General features: G+C 39.5%; 1 protein-coding gene across 3 annotated transcripts in view; it reads right to left on the bottom strand.

Moving 5' to 3' along the window:
- The window catches only part of SMAD9 (SMAD family member 9), an 82015-nt gene extending 55522 nt beyond the window's left edge, over positions 1 to 26493 (bottom strand). The window contains exons 1-2 of one of the 3 annotated variants that reach the window (XM_074330010.2): positions 26288 to 26493; positions 14706 to 14900 (exon numbers count right to left, since the gene is read on the bottom strand). The gene's annotated coding sequence lies outside the window, so the exon portion shown is untranslated. Of the gene's footprint in view, positions 1 to 14705; positions 14901 to 24898; positions 25461 to 26287 lie in introns of those variants that run through there. The other 2 variants (XM_088793560.1, XM_088793559.1) reach the window with 2 other exon arrangements.
- Positions 26494 to 27494: the final 1001 nt, after the last annotated feature.

The raw sequence follows: 27494 nt of genomic DNA on the forward strand, positions 1-27494 counted from the left end.
GACAGAAAAAGCACTTGACAGAAGTCACTACTCACTCATGAGTTTTCAAATATTATCAACTCTCAGTAAACTAAAATAGGAGAAAAATTTCAACAATCTTTAAAGGGTTAACTACAAAAATCCATAACTAACATCAGAATTAGTGGTGAAATTCTCAATACTTTCCACTGAGATTATAAACAAAGCAAGAAAATCCACTTTCACCAGTTCATCATTATACCAAATATCCTAGCTACTGTAGCAAAGCAAAAAAAAAAAAAAAAAAAAAAAAAAAGCATAAAGCATAGAAAAGATATAAAACTGTATTCACAGACAACAGAAAGAATAACAAAAAAAATCCTAAAGAATATACCAAAAAAAACCTGTTAAAACTAGTGAATTTAGCAAGTTGCAGGATATAAGATAACAGTACAAAAACAATTATATTCCCACTGACTAGCAGCAAACAAGTGGAAAACGAATAAATAAAAATATTTACAATACCATAAAACACTTAGGAATAAATTTAACACCAAATAAAAGAGTTATATCATGTTCACAAATTTGTCGACTCAATATTGTTAAGATTTCCATTCTCCCCAAATCAATCTATAGATTCCATGCCATTTTGACCAATTCGCAGTAGTAGTTTTTGTATAAATTGACAGGGTGAATTTGAAATTTACACAAAAAAGTATAGAATTTAGAATATAAAAAAATCTTGACAACTAGGATCATGAAACTATAAAAAGTCCAAATTTCTTGAGCACCTCGGTGGTGGTGTGCCAGTCATTAGAATGGCAAATTCAGGAGGAACTGAAGTTGGGGGTAAGACAAATGCAATGAAATCTATTTTAGATATACTGAATCTCAGGTGGTAAGGTGGGTGGAGGGTTGGGGAAAGCATGACATGAAAGTGGAATGCAGAGAAGAAACCCAAGATAGAGGAGTAAACACTGCCTGCTTCCTTCCATGAACAAATTAAAATTACAACTAAATTATAGAACAATCAACCTGAAGAACCATCTGAAGTCTGGCTGAATAGAAGTTTTATAACCAAGGACATAAAGAAGAAGCCACATCGACACAGCTAGGAGGGGCAGAGACACAGAACTGGCTAAGCCCTAAACTCCGTGTGGTGGTTGAGAACCAGGAGAGATATGTTGGCCGTGCAGGTTCCCCCCAGAGGAGCGAGAAAACCACACTGGCCTCCACAGCGCAGAGTACTGGTGCCAGATAGAGGAGCCCCCACAACATCTGGTTGTGAAAAATAGTGAGGATTCCGAACATCCAGGTGGGATGCAAGGTAGCGGGGAAACACTGGCATCCTCTTAAAAGGCCTGCGTACAGACTCTGTCATTCCCAGGCACTCACCTTGGGCTCCAGCGAAGGGACAATAACGGAGGAGGAGCTAGAGACATACGGGAGGCAGACTAAGTGGTGTTGGTTCAGGTTGAAAGCTGGAGGACAATCGCCATTTCCCTGTGAGGTCCTCCTTCTGTGCAGCCAGCAGGCAGGTGCCATCTTTCCTGTGTTAAGCCCGCCCCTACAGGCCAAATCTGAATCTGATTGGTCTGGTGAGCTCAGCTGATCCATCCTGCTGACTCACTGGGAACCTGCTCTACCCAACTTCCCCAACGCTGGAAGCACTTTCTCCTCAAGCAGCCAGCCCTGCCTGCATGCAATCTTTCTTGAAAAATTATCAGAGTCCAACAGACCCCAGGTGGGTGATGACTAGCCTCAGTATGCTCTGAGACTTTTGCTGAGTTGCTCCAGGGTCAGCACTGGCACCAAAACAGAATTTACATTAACCTGGTAACCACAACTTTTCCCTCCTAGTGACTCCCTGAGATGCTGCCTTACCCAACTTGTGTACCTCACGAGGCTTTATCAGTGGCTGAACCTTAAGGGAGCTGACAGATGGTAGCAGGCCTCAGGGTGTACTAGTAGTTTTTGGAGTTACCCTAGGTCTGGTACTGGTGGCAGATCTCCTTGGTGTGCAGTGTGGACTTCTGCCACATGCCTCCAGGGTTAGCAGAGGCAATGAAAAACTATGGATCACTTTGCAGCTCCTACCAGTTAGCTCCCAGCCAGTCACAGGCAATGGCTGAACTGGGCCTGCACTGGAGCCCCTCACAAGAGGCCCCAGAACCAACACACTTGGAGGTTGGCTTCAGACCACTGCAGAACACTGCCCAATTAGCCCACAAGTGGCACTCCCAAAGAGCTGTTTCAACAGGCACCAGAGCCCACTGGGGTGAATCCCACTTAGTGGGGTAAGCCCCCTGCACAGTAGCCTGTAAGCTATGGAAATGGCCAAACCCCACAGCCCATCAGTCTGAGTCAGTCCCACTCACCGACATGCCAATAGCAACCAAGGCTCAATTATAATAGGAGGGCACATACAACCCACAAAGGGGGCATTCCTGGAGCACCCGGCACAGTTGACCAGGGAGACTGTGCCACAGAGCCCCACAGGACCCCCAGCCAAGATGGGGGAACATAGCATATCTACCTAATACATAAAGACAAACAGAGAGGCAGCCAAAATGAAGAAACTAAGAAATGCATCCCAAATGAAAGAACAGGAGAAAAATCCAACAAAAGAACTAAACAAAATGGAGGCAATCAACCTACCAGATACAGAGTTCAAAATAGTGATTATAAGGATGCTCAAGGAACTTAATGAGAATTTCAACAAAAAGATAGCAAGCATAAGAAAGAACACAGAAACCACAAAAAAGAACCAGTCAGAAGTAAAAAATACAATAACTGAAATGAAGAAGGCACTAGAAGAAATTACCAGCACACTAGATGAAGCAGAGGATCGAATCAGCGATTTGGAAGACAAGATAACAGACAAGATAAAACACCCAATCAAAACAGCAAAAAGAAAAAAGAATCCAAAAAAATGAGGGTAGTTTAAGAGACCTCTGGGATAACATCAAGTGTAACAACATTCGCATCACAGGGGTACCAGAAGAAGAGAGAAAGCAAGGGAATGAGAACTTATTTGAAGAAATAATGAGGAAAACTTCCTAGCCTGGCAAAGGAAATAGACATACAAGTCCAGGAAGCGCAGAGTCCCAAACAAGATGAACCCAAACAGGCCCACATCGAGATGCATTATAATTAGAATGGCAAAAGTTAAAGACAAAGAGAGAATCCTAAAAGCAGGAAGAGAAAGGCAACTAGTAACTTATAAGGAGCTCCCATAAGATTGTCAGCTGATTTCTCAACAGACACTTTGCAGGCCAGAAGGGATTGACACAAAATATTCAACGTGATGAAAAGCAAGGATCTATGACTAAGATTACTCTACCTAGCAAGACTATCATTTAAAAGCGAAGGACAGATAAAGAGCTTCCCAGACAAGAAAAAGCTAAAGGAGTTCATCATCACCAAAACAGTATTACAAGGAAAGTTAGAGGGCCTTCTTTAAGATGGAAAAAAACAGATAAAAATTATGAATAATAAAATGGCAATATCTACATATCTATTAACAATTACTTTCAATGTAAATGGATTAAATTCTCCACTCAAAAGACATAAGAGGGCCAAATGGATAACAATATAAGATACTTACATATGCTGCTTACAAGAGCTTCACTTCAGATTGAAAGACACACACAGACGGAAAGTAAAGGAATAGAAAAAGATGTTTCATAAAAGTGGAAATGAGGGGAAAAAAAAAAAGCTGGGGTAGGAATACTTAACACAAGTCAAAATAGACTTTAAAACCAAGGCTATACCAAGAGACAAAGGTCCCAGTAATCCCACTTCTGGGTATTTAACTGAAGAAACCCAAAACACTGCATCAGGGGGAAATATGCATCCATATGTTCTTTGTAGTATTGTTTACAATGGCCAAGATATGGAGGCAGCCTGGGTGTCCGTCAATGGAGGAATGGATAAAGATACATATATACAGTGGAATATTGCTCGGCCATGGAAGGGAATGTGTTCTTGTCATCTGTGGCAGCATGGATGGACCTGGGGGTATTGTGCTGAGTGGAGTATGTCAGACAGAGAAAGACAGATGCAATGTGATTTCACTTATATGTGGAATCTAAACAACAAAATAAACCAATGGAACAGAAACAAACTCATAGATACAGAGAACATTTTGAATGTTGCCAGATGGGAGTGGGGTGGGAGTCAGTGAAAAATGGGAAGGGATTAAGAAGTACAAATTGGTTGTTACACAGTAGACATGGGGATGTAGGGTATAGCATAAGGAATATGGTCAATAATGCTGTAATAACTGTATGGTGCAGATGGGTACTAGATTTGTTGGGGTGATAAATGGGAGGAGGTTGGGGGCAAGGTGAAAAAGTTGAAGGGATTAAGAAGTAGAAATTGGTAATTACAAAATAGTCATGGGGATGTAAAGTAAAACACAGGGAATATAGTCAATAATATGGTAATAACTATGTATAGTGCCAGGTGGGTACTAAACTAGTCAGAGGGATCACTTCTTAAATTATATAAATGTCTAATCACTATGCTGTCTACCTGAAATTAATAAAAAATAATATTGAATGTCAACCGTAATTGAAAAATTTTAAAAGTGGGGGAAAATGTGAAGGGGAATAAGAGGTTCAAATTTCCAGGTATAAAACAAATAAGTCATGGGGATGTAATGTACAAAATGGACTATAATAAAAAATATTGTGATAGCATAGTATGGTGTCAGATGGTTGCTGGACTTATCATGGTGATAACTTCTTTAGATATATAATTCTTGAGTAACTATGGTGTGCCTCTGAAAGTAATATAATATTGTGTGTTAGCTATATTTTAATAAAAATCTTTAAAAAAAAATAAAATAAAATAAATTGAAAAAAGTGGAATGCAGTAGGCAGTAAGATAATGGAGCTGGAGCTCAGAGGGCAGGGATGAACTACAGTGATGCAGTTACAAATTTAGGGGCATTTAAGGGGAAAAGGAAACTATAGTTTGGATGAGACTGTATAGTATTCCAAAAGCAGGAGCAGAACAAAAACATTTTTTTGAATTTTTTTTCTCTTCCTTATAATTTTCTTTTATCTTCTTTTTTATTCCTTTTTTTCCATGTTTTTATTTTATTTTTTTAATAGTTAGACATTTATCATTTATATCCCTCACACAGTGACAACCCCCCGCCCCCCATCCACTACCCCTCTGACACAGCACACAGCCATTACATTGTAACCCCTCTCCCTGCTTTTTCACTTGCTTCTTTGTCTACACTGGTTGACCATATTAAACCATAAAACCATTTCATGATCTTTCTCTGCTCAAATGGTTTTATTCACTCTAAGTAAAAGACAAAGTCCTTCCAATGGTCTTCAAGGCCCTACCCCACTATTTCTCAACCCTGGTAACACATTAGAATGACCCTCACTTGAGCATCTGCCCATTATCTCCCTAGACCTCTCTTCTTTCTACTCTCTCAACTTCTGCCACAATTGCCTCCTTCCTTTCTCTTGGACATGCTAAACATGCAACTACCTCAGGGTGTTTCTGTTTCTTCAATACTCTTCCTGCAGGGATGTACATGGCTGCCTCCCCCTTCCTCTTCACAAGTTTACTCAAGGGTCATCACCATGAAGCCTTCCCTGAACACCTTAATTTAAATTGCAACTCCCCTTATTCCTACCACCCTTTTCTGTTTTATTTTTCCGCAGTGGACTTATCATTGACCTATCATATATTTTACTTAAAAAAATTATTGAGGTGAAATACACATTACATGAAATCATCCATTTTAAAGTGAACAATTCCGTGGCATTTAGGACACTTACTATGCAACCACCACTTCTATCTAGTTCCAAAATATTTCCACCTCTCCAAAATAAAACTCCATACCCATTCAGCAGTTTTTGCCTATTCCTTGCTCCTGCCCCTCTTCAATCCCTGGCAACCACCCACATACATTCTATCTCTATGGATTTAGCTCTTCTGGACATATAAATGGAATCATACAGCATGTGACCTTTTGTATCTGGCTTCTTCACTTAGTATAAAGTTCTCCAGGTTCATCCCTATTGTAACATGTATCAGTATTTCATTCCTTTTTATGACTGACTAATATTTCATTTCATATACATACATACATACATACATACAATTAATTCAACTTTTGAACATTTGGGCTGTTTCCACCTTCAGGCTATTGTGAATAGTGCTGCTATGAACATCTGTGCACAAGTGTTTGTTTGGGTCCATTTTTCAATTCTTTTGAGTATATATACCTAGGAATGGAACTGCTGGGTCACATGGTCATTTTATGTTTAACATTTTGAGAAACTGCCAAGCTCTTTTCCACAGCAGCTGAACCATTTTACATTCTCAACAGAAATATATGAGTTCTGATTTCTCCATATCCTTACCAACACTTGTTATTTTCTGTTGTTTGTTTGCTCGTTTGTTTATTATAGGGGGTGAAGTGGCGTTCTCCTAATGACTAATGATGTTGAGCATCTTTTCATATGCTTGTTGGCCATTTGTATATCTTCTTTGGAAAAATGTCTATTCCAGTCCTTTGCCCATTTTCAAATCGCATTGTCTTTTTGTATTGGCATTGTAAGAGTTCTTTATATATTCTAAATATACAGATAGCAAGATATATGATTTGCAAATGTTTCCCCTTTTCTGTATGTTGTCTTTTTACTTTCATGAGAATGTTCTTTGATGTCCAAAAGGTTTTAATTTTGATAACATCCAATTTATTTACTTTTTCTTTTGTTACTCATGGTTTTTGTGTCATTCCTAAGAATCCATTGCCAAATCCAAGGTTATGAAGTTTTACCCGTTTTCTTCTGAAAGTTTTATGATTTTAGCGTTTATATTTAGGTCATTGATCATTTTCAGTCAATTTTTGTATATTGTGTGAAGTAGGGGTTCAACTTCATTCTACCGCATGTGGCCATCCAGTTGTCCCAGCACCATTTGTTTAAGAGGCACTATTCTTTCTTCATTGAATGATCTTAACACCTTTGCCAAAACTCAGATGACCATAGATGTTTGGATTTAGTTTTGGACTTTCAATTCTATCCCATTGATCTCTACCTATCCTTATGCCAGGAACTCACGGTTTTGATTACTGTAGCTTTGTAGTAAGTTTTAAAACTGGGAAGTGTGAGTCTTCCAAATTTGTTCTTCCTTTTCAAGATTTTTATATTGTATTATTTTTATTGTTTATCGTCTCCTTTTCCCCGTCACAACATAGGCTGACTAGGACATGGATTTTTGTCCATTTTGTTCACCGGTACTCTAGCACATAGAACAGGGCCTAGAGGACAATGGGTATTCAATACTTGCTAAATGAATGAATGGGCTCCTGTGAAGACAGAGTCACAGAGTCATCTATAGCTCAGAGGTAAGGGTGAAGTGGGAGGAGAAGAGGTGAGGGGAGGAAAAGGGTACCATGGTTGAGCAACTGTCATCAGAGAAGAGTTCAAATGGCAGAAGGAGGAGTGCATTAGGCCCTGGGCTACAGTGCCAAGGGACTCTCAAAACATTACTGGCAGGACACATGAGCAGCAGCAGCCATTCTGGTATGTGAGTCAGGCTTTAGTCATTCAAATGTACTTAAAACTAAAAATCATTTAGTTACTATCACATTAAATATTTTATGTTTTTCAAAAACAGAACATCAGATAAGATGAAGTAGAATGAATAACAATGAATTATTTTCTCTGAACTGAGAGGGAAAATAGCTTTTGCATCTTATCTCAAGAGTCTCCACAGCTTTTAGTATATGTAAATAATTATTGGTGATAAGTTAATGCAATTTTACAATCATATCAGAAAACATACCTTGCAATGCAAAAGTACCATACTGACCTTTTTTAAAAAATTCAGAACAAAATCTTAAATAAATACATTTATCACATGTAGTCAAACTAAATAACTGAGTAGTGACCTCAGCAAGTCTGAAAACTATTGTTACTAATGGGACAGAAAGCAGTGAAGAAAAAGCAGAGCTAGAGTCCATGTGAGGTAGTTGAAGATAAATGCATTGGCAATTTCTTTTGATGCTCATTACTTTCTTTTTCAATGTAAAATTTTAAAAACGTAAATAATGAAGGAAGTATGAAGAGCATCACTACTGTTGAACATATATGTTATGTAAACTGCCACTGAATAATTATATTGTCCTTACATAATGGCAAATACTGCTGCTGTGAGGTTAAGCAATACATTGCCACTCCACAAATTAAGCCATATGGTCCCATCTGTTTCTATGTTTCATTACAATACACCCACTGGTTAATAAAGAAACTATTAACCAGAATAATTATGCAAATATGCCTCTTATTTAACTTTTTCAAAATCAACAAGGTGTTGTAGATATCATTTGTCAGAGAGTTTGATGTATTATGGGAGTTAGATATGTATCTCCTTGTCCCCTTGCACTGCTAATGATTCAAAACAATATGTGAAGTATATAAACTGTCACTACGATTGCATCGCGCTGTGATTTGCCAGGTGCTAATCACTCTACTCAAGGAAAATGTACTATTTTCCTCAGGGAAAATGTACTATTTTGCCAGGTGCTAATCACTCTACTCAAGGAAAATGTACATTTTCCTCAGGGAAAATGTACTATTGCACCAGGAAGTCATCTCAGGTTTAAATATGATCTGGGAGTTTTATTCCCTGGGCAGAGGTGACAGCCTGGAGAAAGCTTTGCCTCAACTTGGTCTTCAATTAAGTGAGTAAAAAACCATGGTCAATTCACCACCTCAAATGCAAAACACACTCCAGGAATCAAACGGCTATTCATCCTTCAAATCCAGCTCAGGCATTAGCTGAGGCCTGTGACTTGCCAGATGCATGTCTTCTCAGTCAGTACTTTATACACATTACTATTTTCACTTTAGTTCGTGATGTGTTTGTTCACATGTCTCCTCTATTAAACAACAAAGTCTTTGAGGACAGTGACTCTACTCATCGATGTAGCTCCAATCCCTCACATAAAATAGGCATTTAATAAATACTTATTATTTATGTTAAATGACTATGTCACCTAGTGCTGGAGCCTGGGAAATAGTAGGTGCTTACTAAATATTAATTATCAGAAATTTCTTCCTTTCCTCAAAATTTCACTTGTTTTCCTCCTTTTATCACCATTCTGTTAGAAGGCAGCTCAGGTTCTCATCACCCGAGACCAGTGGTTCTCAATGAGAGAAGAGGGGTTGATTTTGCACCCCCAACAGGTCATTTGGCAATGTCTGGAGATATTTTCAGGTGCCATAACTGGGCTGAAGGGAGTGGGTACCACTGGTATCTAGTGGGTAGAAGCCATGGATGCTGCTAAACATCATACAACACAGAGGACAACCCCCCACAACAAAGAATTATCCAGCCCCAAATGCCAGTACAGTCGAGGCTGAGAAACCCTGACCTAGATTTTCATTTCTTGAAACTGACTCCTGGTCATTCTACTCTATTCCTACTCTGTCTCTCCTCTAATCTATTATTCCTAAAAAAATGTTTTTTTAAATTGAGGTATAATTGACATATAACATTATGTTACTTTCAGGTGTACAACATGATTCAATATTTGTATATATTAGGAAATGATGACCACAGTAAGTCTAGCTAACACCCATCATCATACATAGATACAACATGTTTTTTCTTATCGTAACTTTTAAGATCTACTCTTTCAGCAACTTTCAAATGTGAAATACAGTATTATTAACTATAGTCACCTGTACACTATATCTCCATGACTTAGTTATTTTTCTAACTAGAAGTTTGTATCTTTTGACCCCCTTCATCCATTTTGCCTACATCTCACGCTCCCCACCAATCCGTTCTCTGTATCTGAGCTGTTTTTTTTTTCAGATACAACATATAAATGAGACTAAAAATCTTTATAGTCCTTATCCTGTTCAAAAATTTTGCACTGTTTAAAATATCTTTGCTTTTTAGTTATGAGTTGCTGCTGAATTTATAACACTATCAAAATATCAGTATGTCAAAAGCAGAACTGGAACTAATTAAAAAATTTTTTACATCTAATCTATCTGCTTTACAAATCTCAACTCAAAGGAAAGCTTTTAAATGAGGAGGACACTGAGGGGGAATAAAACAGACACTGGGGAATGGCAGCTAATTTTTCTTCAATGATTCAAATTTCTAGAGCTACCAAGACCAAATGGCCCTTCTAATTTCATTTGCAGAATAAATGCTGTGTCACTGAATGTTATATAACACACTGGATTGTTATCTCTTATGCTGGCTAGATATCCTCTAACTGTGATTTGTTTAAAATTAATGTGACCTAAGATTGGTGGGTTTTAGAAACAAAGAATTTTTAAAAAATATTTGACTCCTTTTATTAACATGACCATATGTTATGAAATGCTACAAAATTAATTCTTAAATGTGTAAAGTCATATAGACAAATAGGTGGAACACACATACACACATACACACCAGGAGTGTGAAAAAAAGTACACATTTTAAGAGATGTTATCTATGTATTACTTTTCAAAGTTGAATTGAATTACAATAGCAATGTGAGATGTTTGCTCAAAAGGTGGCATTAATCAAAGGAACGCTAGCATCATTCATTGTATTACAATTTTAATACAGTATTTTCCTTTCTTAAAATGTGGATACAAAATTTTTTTAGAAACTTTCCATTAAAAATCACATTCCATGCAAATCACATATCTGTTAAGGGATTAATATGCAGAATATATAAAGAACTCCTACAACTCAACAACAACAAAACAAACAACCCAATTCAAAAGTGGGCAAAGCACTTGAACAGACATTTCTCCAAAGAAGCTATACAAATGGCCAATAAGCACAGGAAAAGATGCTCAATATCATTAGTCTTCAGGCAAATGTAAATCAACACCACAATGAGATACCCATTAAGAAGGCTATCATCAACAAGACAGAAACTGCCAAATGTTGGCAAGGATATGAAAAAAATTAAACCCTTTGTGCACTATTGGTGGAAATGTAAAATGGCTCGGCCATTGAAGAAAACAATTTGGCAGCTTATCAAGAATTAAATGTAGAATTATCATATGAACCAGTAATTGCACTCCTAGGTATATACACAAAGGAGCTGAAAATTCAGATACTTGTATACCAGTGTTCATGGTATCAATAACAGCCAAAAGGTGGAAACAACCCAAATGTCTATGGACGGATGGATAAGCAACATGTGGTATATACATACAATGGAATATTATTCAGCCTTAAAAAGGAAGAACTTCCGACATGTGCTACAACATGACTGACCTGGAGGACACTATGCCAATGAAATGACTTATAACACAAAAAGCAAATTTTGCATGATTCCACTTATACCATGTTTCCCTGAAAATAAGACCTAGCCTAATGCATCTTTTGGAGCTCTAATGCATCTTTTGGAGCAAAAATTAATATAAGGCCCGGTATTATATTACATTATATATTATATTATATTGCATTATATTATATTATATTATATATTATATTATATATTATATTTTACTATATTATATTATACCTGGTCTTATAGTAAAATAAGACTGGGTCTTATATTAATGTTTGCTCCAAAAGACACATTAAAGCTGATGGTCCGGTTTGGTCTTATTTTCGGGGAAACACGGCATGAGGTAACTAGAATAAACAAATCCATAGAGACAGAAAGGAGAATAAAGATTACCAGGAACTGGAAGGAAAGGGAATGAGGAGTTTTTGTTTAATGGGTACAGAGTTACAATTTGGCAGGATGAAAGGGTTCTAGAAGGAGATGGAGAGTGGTTGTGGTTGCACAACAATGTCAATGGACTTAATGCACCTAAATTATACACTTAAAATGGTTAAAATGGTAAATTAAATGTATATTGTACAAAAGAAAAATCTCATTCCAAATGTTATAATAATTTGCTTCATCGCTACCTTCCAGGGATTTTACAGTCTCCCTCTGCCAAAATTACAGGGTTTTTTAAAACTCTAATTTTGAGATGGAAAATAATGTGCCACTGGTACATGGAAGGCTTGAAAGAAATTAGAATCCCTGATAACATAAAATGCTGCAAAATCTTCACGTGTACCCCAGGCCCCGTTACAGAGGTTAATCTCTTTTCAACAGCCCACAGTCACGGAAGGATGGCCATAGCTTTGTGGGATCCCTGGCTTTCTGCCAGCCTTTCAGATCCTTTCTTCCACTTAATGATGATTCATGTAAACATATCAATTTTCTCTGACAGTGGTAGTTTGGGGGGAGGGGTAAGTACTGTTTTAAAAATAACATTTGCTTCCACACTAAGAAAAAGAGAAAAATATGGAATGATCTATAGAAAGATTATTTCTTTAATGAGACCTATTTTCTACGTCAGAGCCAACCAAGAGCAATGTTACATACCATTAATCAATATTATTTTCACTTTCTTGGAATCAGTTATTCTTATAATGCAATCTACAAAACTCCTTCAGTCAAAGCAAGTAATTAAATTTAACAAACATCCATAGATTCAATGACTGTGAGCATTCTGAAAGAAAGCAGAAATATAAATTTCTTTTCACACACTAACACATCTGATATTTAAAGTTGTGTTAAAACCTACTAATACTCCAGAATCTCTTTGATTTCAAATCCACTGGAAGGTACACACACAATTTGAAATTCATTCTTTCATAAAATTGACTTTATGGTCCCTCCTGAAATAGGAATACCATAGATCTACCACATAAAAATTATATTGGGTTAAACAAATTTACCTTACAATACACAACTAAGTACAAGAATATTTTAAGTTCGTTTTAAAATATACTTTTAATCATCATTCCTGGATTTGGGTACACTGTGGCCCGGAGGAAGTGACATAATGATCGCTTGAGTTTCGTCCTGGAAAGCCCAGAAGTTTATAAACTCCCTATCAGTGAATAAAGCATATACACAAGCTCACTTTAAAATAGAAGTCCTCCAATAACAGCTTGGTTTCTTTTCATATTAATACTGAATTTCACATGAAACAAAAGACCCTAAGTAAAAGTAATATATTTTGCCCAAAACAAGACTTAGTTAGAGTAGGTAGCCTGTACTCATGATCTGAGTGCTAAGGTAAACTGATGTCACTGGAATTTCTGCTTAATAAGCCACTGGGGAGACTCGATCTATGTTCACTTAAATCCCTGAGATACACGTCCCTTGGCCACTAATACAGCTGTTTTCAGCTAGAATGCCAATGTTCATTAGACATCATTTCATAAGTCACAGTGAAGATCTAGAATTATTTTTTAAAGAGATAAGATTTTAAAGAGATAACATTTTTTACTGTTACCACTTCTTTTGGAGATGGAATAATCATTCCATTGCCTGTCTGATATTTTATTTATGCCAAATGTAGTGAAAGGAAAGCAGAGTAGGCATTAGAGTAGCAAAGAGGGAACCTAAAGAACATGCCTCATTGTTTGGGTCACATTTACGGTGCTTCGAATGCTACATATTTTTTCCATGTATTATTCTGCATGTTAAGAACATGATTGAACATTTTAAGGGTGAGCAACTCATAATACTGTTATAAGAGAATGTCAACAATACCTTGGGAAGATTATGACATACGTTTCTAGCATTCCAATCTATATTCTTTGCATTGTCAGTATATGCTTGGAAATACTGCACACCACCCACATTTTATTATTCAAGTTTGGAAGGGCCCACAATTTAACTAGCGCTTCCATGAACAAGAGGCAACATGATGCAATGGATAAAACACAGGATTTGGAGGAAGAAGACGTGACTCTGAATGCTAGCTCCATCACTGTGACCTTCGAGTAATTAACCACTTCAATCCTGTTTCCTCTACTGTGTAAATATGAAACACTAATCACTACCTTTCATTCCGAGAGGATGTGTGCAAGAACAGTTTGAAAACTAAGCTAATGTAAGGATATTGTTTTTCTTATTATTAACAAGTAGGTTTACTTCTGCTTATTCCTCCTGCATGCCTCATTGTAGAAAAGATGCCAAAAAAAAAAGGAAAAAGAAAAATAATCTCAGAAACAGATCAGAAGCAAAGAAGGAAATAAAAGGGGGGGGGGGGGCTAAAGGTTCACATAAAAAAAAAAACAGTATCTCAAGTATTGCCACATATTAGCACCTCACTAGGAATTAAAATTGTGGCATTATTTTCTTCCTAATCAGCATTAACTGCTAGTATTCACCTAGTAGAGCTGGTGGGTAGAAATTTCTGAGCCCATACTATACAGTTTCTATATAATTTCAGGGTCAGACAGAAAGAGGGAGTAGGTGAGAGGATAACTGGACCCTGAAAGAAATGGCGTGATCACTGTACAAAAATCTGACTATCCATCAACTGCATTTGTACAAAACATAACTGAAAACAACCAACAAGCAAAACAAGGGTTCCACCTGCCAAAACAGACGTTACCAAGTCTGCACAGAAAAGATCATGCGCCACCTACTTACAACCGTTTTCAATTCAGTTTAAACAAGTGTGTTTATATGATTCCAAGTTTGTAGCAAACTAGAGCAGCAAACTGGGAGAAGGGAGAGGAGATGCTATCAGCAGGTGCAACCATAGCAAAGCAAAATTGAAGCTGGCAGCTTGACCCCAAGGAAAGGGACCAAAACAAACAAGACAAAAAAACAAAAGAAACCACTATTAAAAAACAGACACCAGGTCTCAAAAAGCACAAGAGTTTAAGGTCATTGCATCTGGGAACTACCAACCCTTCCTCTGAGCTCCAGACTTGCTTACCATGCAGTTTCCAGGGTGTCCTTAGAATTTCGGAGGTGGCAGAGCCTCAGACACAGCGACAAGCGCGTGGTGGGGAGGAGTTGGACACCAGGGGGAAGCCAACGCACAAGGCCGTCCCTCTGAGATGCCACCTTGCAGCAGAGCGGCGCTTCTTCATTCAGCCTTCCTCGGGAAGGCTTCCCTGATGACAGGACCCTGTTGTTAGAATAAAAACAGTTAATGAAAATTTGACCACCACTGACTTCCACACTCCAGGATCCTGAAATGCAATATGCGCCAATGTAGACATGGAATCTATGCCAGGAGCTGGGGAGAAGGAGGGGTGAACTGGTGGAGCACAGAGGATTGTCAGAGCAGGAGAAACTGCTAAGTGTCATTATCCATTTGTACAAACCCATAGAATGTACAACCCCAAGAGTGAGCCCTAATGTTACATTGGGGTGACAATGATGTGTCCGTGTAGGTTCACCGATTGTGACAAATGACCACTCTGGTGGGGGTTGTCCACAGTGGGGGAGGCTCTGCATGTGGGGCGGGGCAGGGGTATATGGGAATTCTGTATCTTTCACTCACTATTTGCTGTGAACCTAAAACTGCTCTGAAAAAATAAAGCTTATTTTTTTAAAAAAGAGAGAGAAATGGAACCTATTAGCTTTCTTAAAACACTTTTTCTTCCTGCATTCCCTATTTGCTGGTAGCTCCACTCACTAACCACCTGCCCAAGCTAGAGATCATGATGCCACCCTTGATTCAGAACCAGCCCATGGAAATTCGATCCCTTTCTCTTCCTCAATCGCGCATTCCAATAACTCACCAACTCCTACCACATATTTCTTCGATATGTCCCAACCCAGACTCCCCCAATGACTCTCTTCCACTCCAGGCAGCTGTATCCTACACTGAGGGCAGACCAGAGTTTGCCACCCCAATATATGCCTTTTGGGATATTGATTTTAAGTTGGTTATTAAGAAATAAGACTCAGAAGGAACCTTTGACTTTCCCCGTTTACCTGCCTAAGAGATTCAGACAGAAAAATCTGCTTAAAGGAAGGGAGCTATTCACCTTAGCATATTTAGCTCAGCATATGAGTATATGAATTCCGGAGGCAGACAGGGAGGATGCAAGCAAGTCCGTCTGTTGGACTTCCCTCTGTGTCTCATTGTCTGGGTGGCCCAGCGAGAATTTGTTTATACATTTGCTCTTTCTCATCTACCTGTGAATTGCTGACTTTCCCTTGGAAATCCCAGACCCCTGCCTCCCTCTCCTTAATTCAGAACTGGGCATATAAGCCTCAACTGCCCCATGTGTCCTCTTCTATGGTCCCGCATTCTTCTGGCAACCCCATATGTACATCCGTAATAAATTTTGGACATTTTTCTCCTGTTCATCTGTCTCAGATTGGTCTGATTATAAGCCCAGCCAGAGGAACTTAGTAAGGTGGGAGGAAAGCTCTTTTTCTGTGCACACACTACTGTGCTTCCCCTCACCAGATCCCATGCCCTCCCACCCCCCCAGAAAGCATCCTCCCTGTTGGGCCCCTCAAGCGATGGCATCCCAAATCCAGAGCTGATCCTGTCACATTCCTAAGCCACACACCTTGCTGTGACACTGCAGCCAAATGGGACAGTCACTATTTCCACGGGTTGGGATTAAAAGTGCTTTATTTGAGCTTTAAAATGTTTTTCTCCAAATGTCTATTATACACATGGATTTGTATAATTTATAGGGGGGGGAAACAGTATATAGCATGGGGAGTATGATTTGATGCTTTTAAAATCAATTTCAAAGCAGTCTGTGGCCTCCCCAATCTACATTCCCAGCCTCATCAATCTCACCTCCTTTGCCCTGCACACCCTCCCCTCTGCCCAGGAGGCCTTTGCCCAGCTACATCCTGCTTCTCCTGCAGGCAGACCGGAAGCCAGCTTCCTGGAAACCTTCCCTGTGGCCCCCAGGCAGCAGCATTAACCAGCTCTCCCCAGCTGTCTGGACTGCCACAGCACCTACCGTATTTCCCCGAAAATAAGACCTAGCCGGACAATCAGCTCTAAGGCGTCTTTTGGAGCAAACATTAATATAAGACCTGGTATTATTTTACTATAAGACTGGGTTTTTAATATATATTACATTATATGATACATATTATATACATATAATTTAATATATAATATAATATAATATAAAACAGAGTCTTATATTTTTGCTCAAAAAGATGCATTAGAGCTGACTGTCCAGCTACGTCTTATTTTTGGGGAAACACGGTAGCATATACCTTCACAACACACTCGACTCCTTGTGTTTATTCTTTGTTTACCCAGAGATGTCAAGCTCCTTCTAAAGGCCCCAGGCCATGGCACAGAGTGGTCTGTACTGCCTAACATCAGGGCTGGTGTACAGTAAACATTGCATGAATAAAGGTAAAATCCAGTTTAATCAATAACATTAGCCACTGTATTACTAAGCCCTATGTAATTAGTCTAACTTCTGACCTAAAGCCCATTGCTTTGCTGATGTGATACAATGAATGCCTCTGAAAGGCAGACTCACATGATGCATTCCCTCCTTCCTGTGCATTTAATCGTCTGTCTCCTTAAGGTGATGTGATATAGACCACCAACATGTACTTGAATAATTGCAGTGTTAAATGATTACAAATAACATTTTAAATGTTTTCTTAAAAATGGTGCGTGGTCAATTTTTAAAGTTGTATTGATATGTGTGTGTTGTGGGAGGTTGAGTTTCCTGGCCAAAGGCTGCCTGAGGGATGGAGATCATACACCGATGGAGAAGAGTCACTAATAAACCGTGTTACGGACTCCTGTTTGGGAAGCTCAGAGTTTTCACCACCAAAGACATTCATGAAGCAGTGGAGATGGTGTGTCAACCACCTAGGTGTGAATGTGGCCATTCTGAAGCATCATACTACTTCAACTTGTCGTTACTCTTCTTCAAATACCCCTTTGATTATGTGCTTTTTCTGTTCAAACCTTTTAATATTTCTCTGTGACCATGGTTTAAAATGTAATAGCTCTCCAGACTAAAATCTAAATGTCTTCTCCTTCCTTCTCCCTTGCCCTATAAAACACCAACCTTCCTTAGGGAAGAGAAAGGTGGGTAGCTGAAGGAAGAAACGAAATTCATCAAGTATCAATGATGAGCCTGACACTATGCTAGGTGCTGGGTATTTCAAGATAAGACATGTTCCCTTCCCTCTATGATATTACAGTCTACAGAGGGAGACAGAAATCTAAACACATTATTACCAGACAGGTGACAGGTACACTATTACAACTGCTATTAACCGGCTTTAGGGAGATTTCCCCCCGAGAGGGGCCACACAAACTCACTCTTGAACCATAGAGAATAAAGCAGAAAATCAGAATCAACAGCTCTTCCTCCTGACAGACACAATAATACAATTCCCGGCCTTAGCAACCTTAAGTTCTCACAAGGACGTCCGGCAAGAATCTCTATTCCCATTATGCCTTCTGTTTCACCTCTATTTGGAGTCCCACACCCCAAATGTATCATTCTAATTTATCTCTGTCAAGAGTAACTCAAAATTCACACACAGTAAAAATGGAATTCTAATCAAGAAAAACACAGACAAATCCAAATAGATTACTTTTTTTTTAACATAAGAAATCTTATTATTGGGTAAACACTGATAATCGCTTTCCTGACCTCTCTCTAATTAGGCTATGACATCCTGGAGACCAGGATTTTATTTTGTTATGTTACTTCATTTTGTTGTGGTCCCGAGGGCCTGGTTTGGGGCCTCATACACAGTGTAGGTACAACAGGGACAGAGTAAATAATGTTTGAATGAATAACCTATATAAAATCCCCAAAATTGATAGGTCCCACTTTCTAGAGCAAAATCACAACATTTCAAAACCCCAATACATGATCAATATTTTGAAAATAATTAAAAGTACATATTTGCAATAAATTTAGATCAGTGACAACAGAATGGAGATGCCACTCCTTTGAAATAATATTTAAGCACCAACCACCAACTTGCCATTGTTTGCAAACTCAGCCAATACCTAATAACTGCTTTGTGTAAACACATAGATAACCAATAGGCCCAAAGGGAAGCACTTATATACACAAAGATTTGTCTTGAAAAACATCTGACCCAGCTTCTGCTCTAAAAATGAAATACTACTACCACTAGAAAACAGGGAGAGAATGATACGAATGCCTCAACAAGGGAAAGAAAACCATTGGCTTTTAATAATCACTCATATCATTAATAATAATCACTCATATCATTAATCACTACTGGTCACACTTTAGGAACCAGCTGTGCTCATTTCTGTGTTATTTGGATAGTGGGATTTGGATAGTGTAGAAACAGTGTTCTGAGTGCTGATATGTTCCCTAGCCAGCCCACTAAGAAACTCTTACCTCTTCGTAAATATATGGCCTCTAATACTGCTAACCTTCACCCAAAGGCATGGTGTCTACTTTTGGTATCTACTAACCTGCTTTCTGCAGTACCCCCATGTCCAAATTTAGGTGCCTTGAATCCTCATAATTGCCCAAATGCATAAACTTTTAAATGACCTACTCTTTCTCCTTCCTCCTCCAACCAAAGTCCGATGCTCTCATGTGATTCTTAGAAAAGAAAAAAGTCTAGATAAATAGATTTGTAATGCAGTGTGAATAACAGAAGTCTCATATATTCTACCATGAGATGGAAAACTCTGATGGAATCTGTGAATCCTTTTTCTGAGTTATTTTCTGTAACGTGTTACTGCCAAGTCAGTTCAAGTGAGACACAAGAATTCAGAAAGCAACCCCTAGCACTTCAGATGAACTCTATCACCCATCAAACCCTCCTTTAGAAATCTGCTCTAATATCTGTGAATCTGCTCTAAACCTTCCACAGGCCACAAGTACTTAGGACAAAATCCTCAGGCTTTCAGTAAACTGCCTCAATCTACAGTTCCAGATCTATCTCCTGCCCATTTCACAATTATTGCATTTTTGTAAAAAGAAATCAAACCATACAAATGCATACACACCCCAAAACAAATATACATTTGATCATCTTCCAAGCAGTTTAACAGATTAAAAATGAAAAATATTATGCTGTGGAAGAAGATACTCACGGGATTGGAAGGCGCACAGGCCACGCTCTCAGGATCAGCGAGTTTAAGACGTGGCTCACCTCACAGTGTTCAACTCCCACTACTTCCAAACCCTCTCTAAACTGTTTCACAGGGAATCCCCAATGGTATCACCGTATGTGGGTGAGCCCAAGAGCACATGTGCTATTTCCAGACTATTTGTCCAGTGGTAGAAAGCTAGGGACTGAAGTTTTGGAATGAATGGTCATCTCTGGTAATCTAAGTGTTTGTAAATAAAAGACTGCATTTCACTACCACAGCACTACACCTATTTCATGATTGAGGAATACACATTTCCTAGCTATAGCCACTCAAAGGTAAATTTGAAAAAAGGAAAAAGTGATCAGATATTAAATATTAAATTTCTGCAAGGGGAAAATCATATATTATCCCACCAGTGACATCAGCTAATCAGAATACCAAAAGAGAGAAAGATTTTCATATTTAGTATTTCTCCCAAAAAAAGAAAATCAATTTTGGTACACAGTGACAGATAGCAGTCTCGTTTCATTCTTTTGCACGTGGCTTTCCAATTCTCATTTATTGAAGAGGCTGTCTTTTCTCCATTGTGTTTTTGGCTCCGTTGTTGAAAATTACCTGTCCATATTTATGTGAGTTTATTTCTGGGTTTTCAATTCTATTCCATTGGCTCAAAGACCTACATGTAAGACCTGAAACAATAAACTGCTTATAAGAAAACATAGGTACTAAACTTATGGACCTTGGGTTCAAAGAAGATTTTATGAATTTGACCTCAAAGACAAGGGAAATAAAAGCTAAAATAAGTCAATGGGAGGATATCAAACTAAAAAGCTTCTGCACAACAAAGAAACCATCAACAAAATAAAAAGGCTTTTTTTTTTTTGCAAGCAACACCTCTGATAAGGGGCTAACATCCAAAATATATAAGGAACTCATTCAACAAAACAAACAATCCAATTAAAAAATGAGCAGAGGACCTGAATAGACATTTCTCCAAAGAAGACATACAGATGGCCAATAGACATATGAAAAGATGCTCAACATCACTAATCATCAGAGAAATGCAAATAAAAACCACAATGAGATACCACCTCACACCAGTTAGAATGGCTATCATCAACAAGACAAACAGTAACAAGTGTTGGAGAGGCTGTGGAGAAAAGGGAACCCTCATACACTGTTGGTGGGAATGCACACAGGTGCTGCCGCTTTGGAAGGCAGTGTGGAGGTTCCTCAAAAAATTAAGAATAGAATTACCATATGACCCAGCAATCCCTCGCCTGGGTATCTACCCAAGAATTCTGAAAACATTTATCCATAAAGATATATGTGCTCCGATGTTCACTGCAGCTTTTATGGTGGCCAAGACATGGAAACAAACGAAGTGTCCTTTGATAGATGAATGGATAAAGAAGTTGTGGTATATATACACAACAGAATACTATTCGGCGGTAAGAAAAGATGAAATAGTGCCATTTGTGACAACATGATGGATCTTGAGATTATTATGCTAAGAGATATAAGTCAGACAGAAAAAGTTGAGAACCATATGATTTCACTGATATGTGGGATATAAAACTGAAAACAACAAAGGAACAAGACAAAGAAATAAAACCTCATAAACACAGACAATAGTTTAGTGGTTACCATAGGGTGAGGGGGAAAAGGGATAGATGAAGGTAAAGGGGATCCAATATGTGGTGATAGAGGGAGAAATGACTCTGGATGTGTACATACAATGTGATATATAGATGATGTATTTACAGAATTGTACACCTGAAACCTATGTAACTTTACTAACCATTGTCACCCAATAACCTTTAATTTAAAAGAAAAAAAAGAAAATCAAAATTATTTTTGTAGGAAAAAATCAGAACTTTGTAGGACTCCTTTACACTTATTTTATGGGTTATATTTTTGTCTTTGAATTAAATATGGGTTAGGGAACGAAGAAAGAACCAAAAATCTTTTTAATGTTTATGACTTCTAAAGTGACACAGTTCTGTATACTCACGTTTATCATTTGTTTGTTAATATTTATGCATTTCAAGTTTTGAATTTAAATTTTGTGTCAGCCTCAGATTCTGAGAAGACTGGTTCTGAGTTGATTGGACTTCCCAATTAAAACTGTATAATCAAATATATTATATAGGCATGATATTTATACCAAAATAATTTTTACATTTTATTAATTCTGAATCACTTAACAGAATATGATGCATTTTCAGATGTGATTTAGTATTGTTTGGTAATATAATGATCAAGGCACACAAGGGAGATTCAGCTTTCTGACAAGACTGATACGAAGACCCTTTAAACCTCCAACCTGACCAAAACAGAAGCTCATCTCAGTAGCAGTCTTTTTCTTTTGTGAGCATAATTTGAAACATATACACTAAAAACAGTATCAATTTTTATGTGGCTACTGGTGGAGGGTGGGGTCACCGTATCGTGTTAGCAATTTTCTGTGGAATCACATTAGAGTTTCATTGTGGTAGCCATATCACATTAAAATCTGTTTTTTTTTTTTTTTTTTTTACTAAATGGTTTCCATTGTGTATTTAGTGAATCTGATATGGAAAATTGCTAATGCAATAAGAGTCTCATATAAGCTTCCCTGACCGTAATGCTCAGCCACAATATTCAGGAGAAGGAGGTTCAGCTGGACTGGAAGGATTTCAGGGCGAGCTCTCCACAGCCTCTGAGCAAGTCCTCAGCTCAAGTTCAACACTGGCTTCTTGAAAGATGAACTGTTAAGACCTATTGTATGGGGGAAACTCCTTTACAGATTTTATTTCAGAAGAGACCATGGGTTCAGTAAAAAATGTGTTATTTAATTAATATTTATTGACTGAGTACTAGGCAGGGCGCTGTGGTCAGCATCAAGGGAACAAAAAGACAGATGAAACATGGTCCCTTCCTTCACAGATTTTGAAAGGATCATCTTTGGAGAAGAAATAAATTAGCACATCAGTAACTTCATACAAGACAAGATGTGGCAGGAATGGGAAATGCAAAGAGCCACAGGAGCTCCAAGGACACCTGGGATAAGGGTCATCAGAGAAAGGTCTGGGAAGGCAGCCCTGGCCAGGGCCATAAAAGACCAGGAAGATGCTGAGTCTGAGGTTCTGGTGAGAGGCAGGGAAGCAGGAAAAGCCTAGCTCTAGGCCTCAGCCCGAGTAAAGGTGCAGAAGAGAGGAAAGACAGGATATGCGTGGAAAATTATAATTCATATTTTAATTGCAGCATAAAATATGGAAGGAGTGGGAAGATAAGCCTGGAAAGGTGGTCTGGGTCAGCCTGAGGCTGTATGTGGTACCTGGGCTGGCTCGGGTGGAAGTGTCGGGACACAGTCCACCGGCAAAGTGAACATCCCGCTTTCACGGGGATGACAGCTCCTAACGCTAACAACTATCTGAAATCTCAACAACCTTAGTTAGTATATGTTCCTTAAGAGATAGAATTTATAGGAATATTAATTTTAAAAGATTAGTTTATTGCCAAGTGATATTTGTTTTTTGTTTTGTCCCTATTCATGATGTGGACAGTCACTAGGTAAACTGTAAAAAAAAAAATCACTGAAGTACGCTTACTGTTATAACTACTATGAATTTACTGCTTGCTTTTTTTTTTTTTAACTTAGAATAACTTTTCAACTTACTAGCAATAGTAACCAAGGAAATATAAATCCAACAGTCTAGAATTACAACTATTAGAAGAGATTCTTGCTTTCAATGTTTACTGTTTTATTCTGGACACTTCCCTGTTTTGAATTCCTCTCTAAATGTTACGAGCAGCAGTACACAGAAAATGGGCCCTTAAGCTTCATTAGAGCTCTATAATTTAATGTAGTATGTTTTGCAAATTAAAAAAAAAAAAACTTCTTTAGTTTTCATACGCTTTACCTTCCCTTAAATCAGAATACATCCTGTTGCTAAGTATTATTTTGGACATATTATAGCAGAATGTGATGAAATTTCTGTTCTATTTATTGTAGAAGGAATGTCGGATATAAACCAGTTAGTTGCCTAAGTGCTATAGTGACCACTTATTAAACACATCTCTCCACTTTGGCAAAGGCATTTGCACTCTCATTAATCAGAATTAAAACTATTTGTAAAACTGAAAATAAGTATTTTAATCTTTATAAAATAATATCTTGACAGATTTTTTTTCCTCCTCCAACCTACCACATGATTAACAAGAATCAACAAGTTTACCAGTTGTTTATTACTTATAGATATCCTTGGCAATGTTTCATTAAAAAAACAAAGCTCTTCTTTCTAATTCCTTGTCTTAGGCAATCAGAGATGCAGTAGTTGACATTTGTGAATATTTTCTGATTATTCATTAACTGGGGATATATAAGTGAAATAAAAAGATTTTAAGGGGAGAAAAGTCAAATAGCTCAATAGCTTATGCTGACTGTCACTGTCATATTAATGACAAAGGCGTGAGAATTGTAAGGTTTAACCTAAAGTTTAACCTAAAATTTATTTGTATCTTTGATGTTTAGTAAATGCTGTGCTGGTGAAAAATGAGTTTGCTCAGATCAAGAATATGTTGGCATTCTCTTAAACATAGCTTGAAACCACAGAGCCAAACCATAAAACAACTCTGACAAAGATAGCCAGTCAAGCATAAAAATGGGAGTTGGTTGTGTCAGAATAGATTAAGAGGTGGAAGGTTGTCTGTTAAAAAGACAGTTGTCTTGCCATCAGTTAAGGCAATTATTATCACTAGGTTATTTTTATTATTTGAAACTTCTGTCATATTATATTTAAAATGCTCCGTATTTATAAACTATTACATCATTTTCTTATCTGCAGTGTCCTTCTTGGATAACCACAAACTTGAAATCGGTCCAAAATCATGTTCATGGTTTCCTACAAGCATAGGAAAAAATCACTTATTTAATTGTCCATTTGGAGTTAGGAGAATGTTTGGGTTTTACTTTTACTTCCTTTTTAAATATAGATCGCTATTTTTAAAATGTAAACATCCAATGGCATTCCCACACACCGACAGGAATCCTAAAGCAGAAGATAAGCCTGTAATATTACCATTTCACTCACCCAGGATGCCCCAAATGATCCGCTTGGTTATGGCCAAGGATGTAGTATTATTAAATGCCTTAGGACTTCCAAAAGATCACGCGAGAAATCAGGCAAGGCACTGAAAAGGTACTTGTTAAGGTGGATTCATTAAAAACAATCACAGTGTCCTGAGGGTGTGTATCTAACTGTGAATTACCCTGTTGCCCGGAAAATAAGACCAGGTCTCACATTAATTTTTGCTCCAAAAGACGCAGTAGGGCTTATGTTCAGCGGATGTCATTCTGAAAAATCATGCTAGGGCTTATTTTCCTATTAGGTCTTATTTTCTTAAAAACACTGTACTGGGTAAAGAATTTACATGCAATTTTATTCCAACACTAGATTTATATCATTTGTAGGTTATTTCTCAGGGGTGCCAGTTCTAGCTCAGAGACAAAGTCAACAGAATATTTCTAAAGTGTCATTTCAATTCTACACAGTCAAGGGTGGGAGGAGGAAGGAATAGTAACGGGAAGACTTGTCAGCGATTAGCCCTCCATAAAAATGTTTTCCTCGCGCTCCTCCTTCCGATCACAATGCTGGCGTCAGTCAGTCTCCAGTATCTGTTCCCCACCTCGCCCCCCTCCCCTCTGCGGAGAGCTGGCACCGAATGGCAGGCGAAGAAAAAGACAAACATCCCAGCTCCCGACACAAACCAAGCGCTAGCCCAGAGACACTAGAACAGCATTCCTAACTTTCTTCCTCCACCCCACCCCCTCACTTCGCGTGCCTCAAAGGTAGCAGAGTAAAAAGTCTATGACACAGAAAGCCAGGGAGACCAGCTGAGTCACAATTACTGTCACTGTCCTCTCCCCACTCCGGCCACAACAAACGTTTACTCGGCTCCGGGTCCGGGTCTCCGCGGGGCCCATCCACGGTACTCGGCCCCCGTGTGGTGCCCAGACCCGGGAGCGAAGAGCGAGCGCGCGTCCCTGCCCACACCCTGGGCCACAGCCCTGCACGGCCGGAGTCCCGGTCGTGGGACAAGCATCCTCTGACAGGTCCCAGGTGCCTGCAGCCGAGCGTGCGGCCTCGAGGAGGGCGCGCGGCCAACTCCTCGGAGCTGTCCCCTCGGGCTCCTCGCCCACCCCACCCACTCCCATCCAAACAGGCTCCACCAAGAAACCCGGAGACCGAGAGTACAAATAAACCAAGCCACACACCAAGAGCCCCAAAGACTTCCTTGTGGAAGAAAAACTTAGCCGCACACGCACACACACACGCACGCACTCGTCCGACGCGCGCCAGGGAGGGCATCTCTTACCTGTCCCCACGGTGCCACTCATCCCTCCCCCCTCCCCAGGTCTGGCTGCCCCCCGCCCCCCGCGGTGGGTCCCCGGCAGCCCGCTCCGAGCGCTGCGCACTCACGGCCTGGCTGCGCGCGCCCGGCGGCTGCAGGGCCCGGCGGCGGCGGCGGGGACCGAGACAGCGGCTGCAGCGGCGGCGGCGGCCCCAGCCGGCGTCAGTCAGACTGGAGCCGCGAAGCCTCATCGCCCGTATTAGTGCGCGGACCTGGAAAGCGGCCAGCAGCCCTGCTCGCGGGCCCGCCCCCGCCCGCCGCTGCCGCGCGCCGGAGCCGCTCCCCGAGCCCGCGCCGAGGGGGAGCGCGGCCCGCTCCGCGGCCACGTGCGCGGAAACTTGCGCTGGGGGCGCCGCGCAGGGGCCGGCGCGCCGTGGCCCCCAGCCCTGGCTGTCTTCTCCGTCCTCCTGAACACCCCAGGCTCGTCTCTGTCCGCCAGCAGGTCCCGCTCGGGGACCACGGTGGGTCACCTCTCATCTATCTCTCTCCCCAGCCACCCCACCTGGAGCCCAAGGCCGAAGGAGGGTTGTTACCCGAGTATGAGGCACAGGACCAACAAATCGTTTTGGAAACCCCCCTGAGCCACTCTGACATGTTTGTGGGCTCTCATGGTTACTGTTACTTGCCGTTTGTTCCTGATTAGCTTTTCAGAGTAAAGGGGATCCTTACACCCATGGACAGCGCCAGAGCAGCTGGTTTTGCACTGGCGTAGGCAGAAGAAAATCTAATCACTCTGAGTGGTGAGTGGTGGTTAAAACTAGTCATGTAATTATTTGGATTATCATTTCCTTATGCGTATTTATTTGCTTAACAGCCATGTAACATATAATATATCTAATCTAATAAAGATACAACCTATGGGCACTGAGCAACGTTAATGTACAACCTTCTTGCCTCAGGGCCTGGCTATCCCCTAGGTAGCCTGCCTTTTGAGGTCACTGAGGAGTCCTAAAACTCACTCAGAATATGTTTAGGAAGTGCCACCAACATCCTGATGGCTTCACAGAAAAGGCATTTACTGCAGAGGTGTAAGTAGAATAAAGCCACATAGGACAGTATTCAGTTGCTCTTGTGCATAGAAAAATTAGACCTCAAAAGGCCCTAATCCCCCTTGAAATGTAAACGCAAAGCCTTGTGTTTAACTGCTTTTTCTGCTTCTCAAAGCACTGGGCTTTCTTCCCGTCGCACATGCCATTTTTGCATTATCGTACTGTTGTAGTTGAGCAATGACCTTGTTTAAAACAGCACTTGTAGAAGAACCTTAAACTGGAATTT

Source organism: Rhinolophus sinicus, chromosome 16 (assembly GCF_057876585.1).
Source record: "Rhinolophus sinicus isolate RSI-liver-muscle chromosome 16, RSI-T2T, whole genome shotgun sequence".
Lineage (NCBI taxonomy): Eukaryota > Metazoa > Chordata > Mammalia > Chiroptera > Rhinolophidae > Rhinolophus > Rhinolophus sinicus.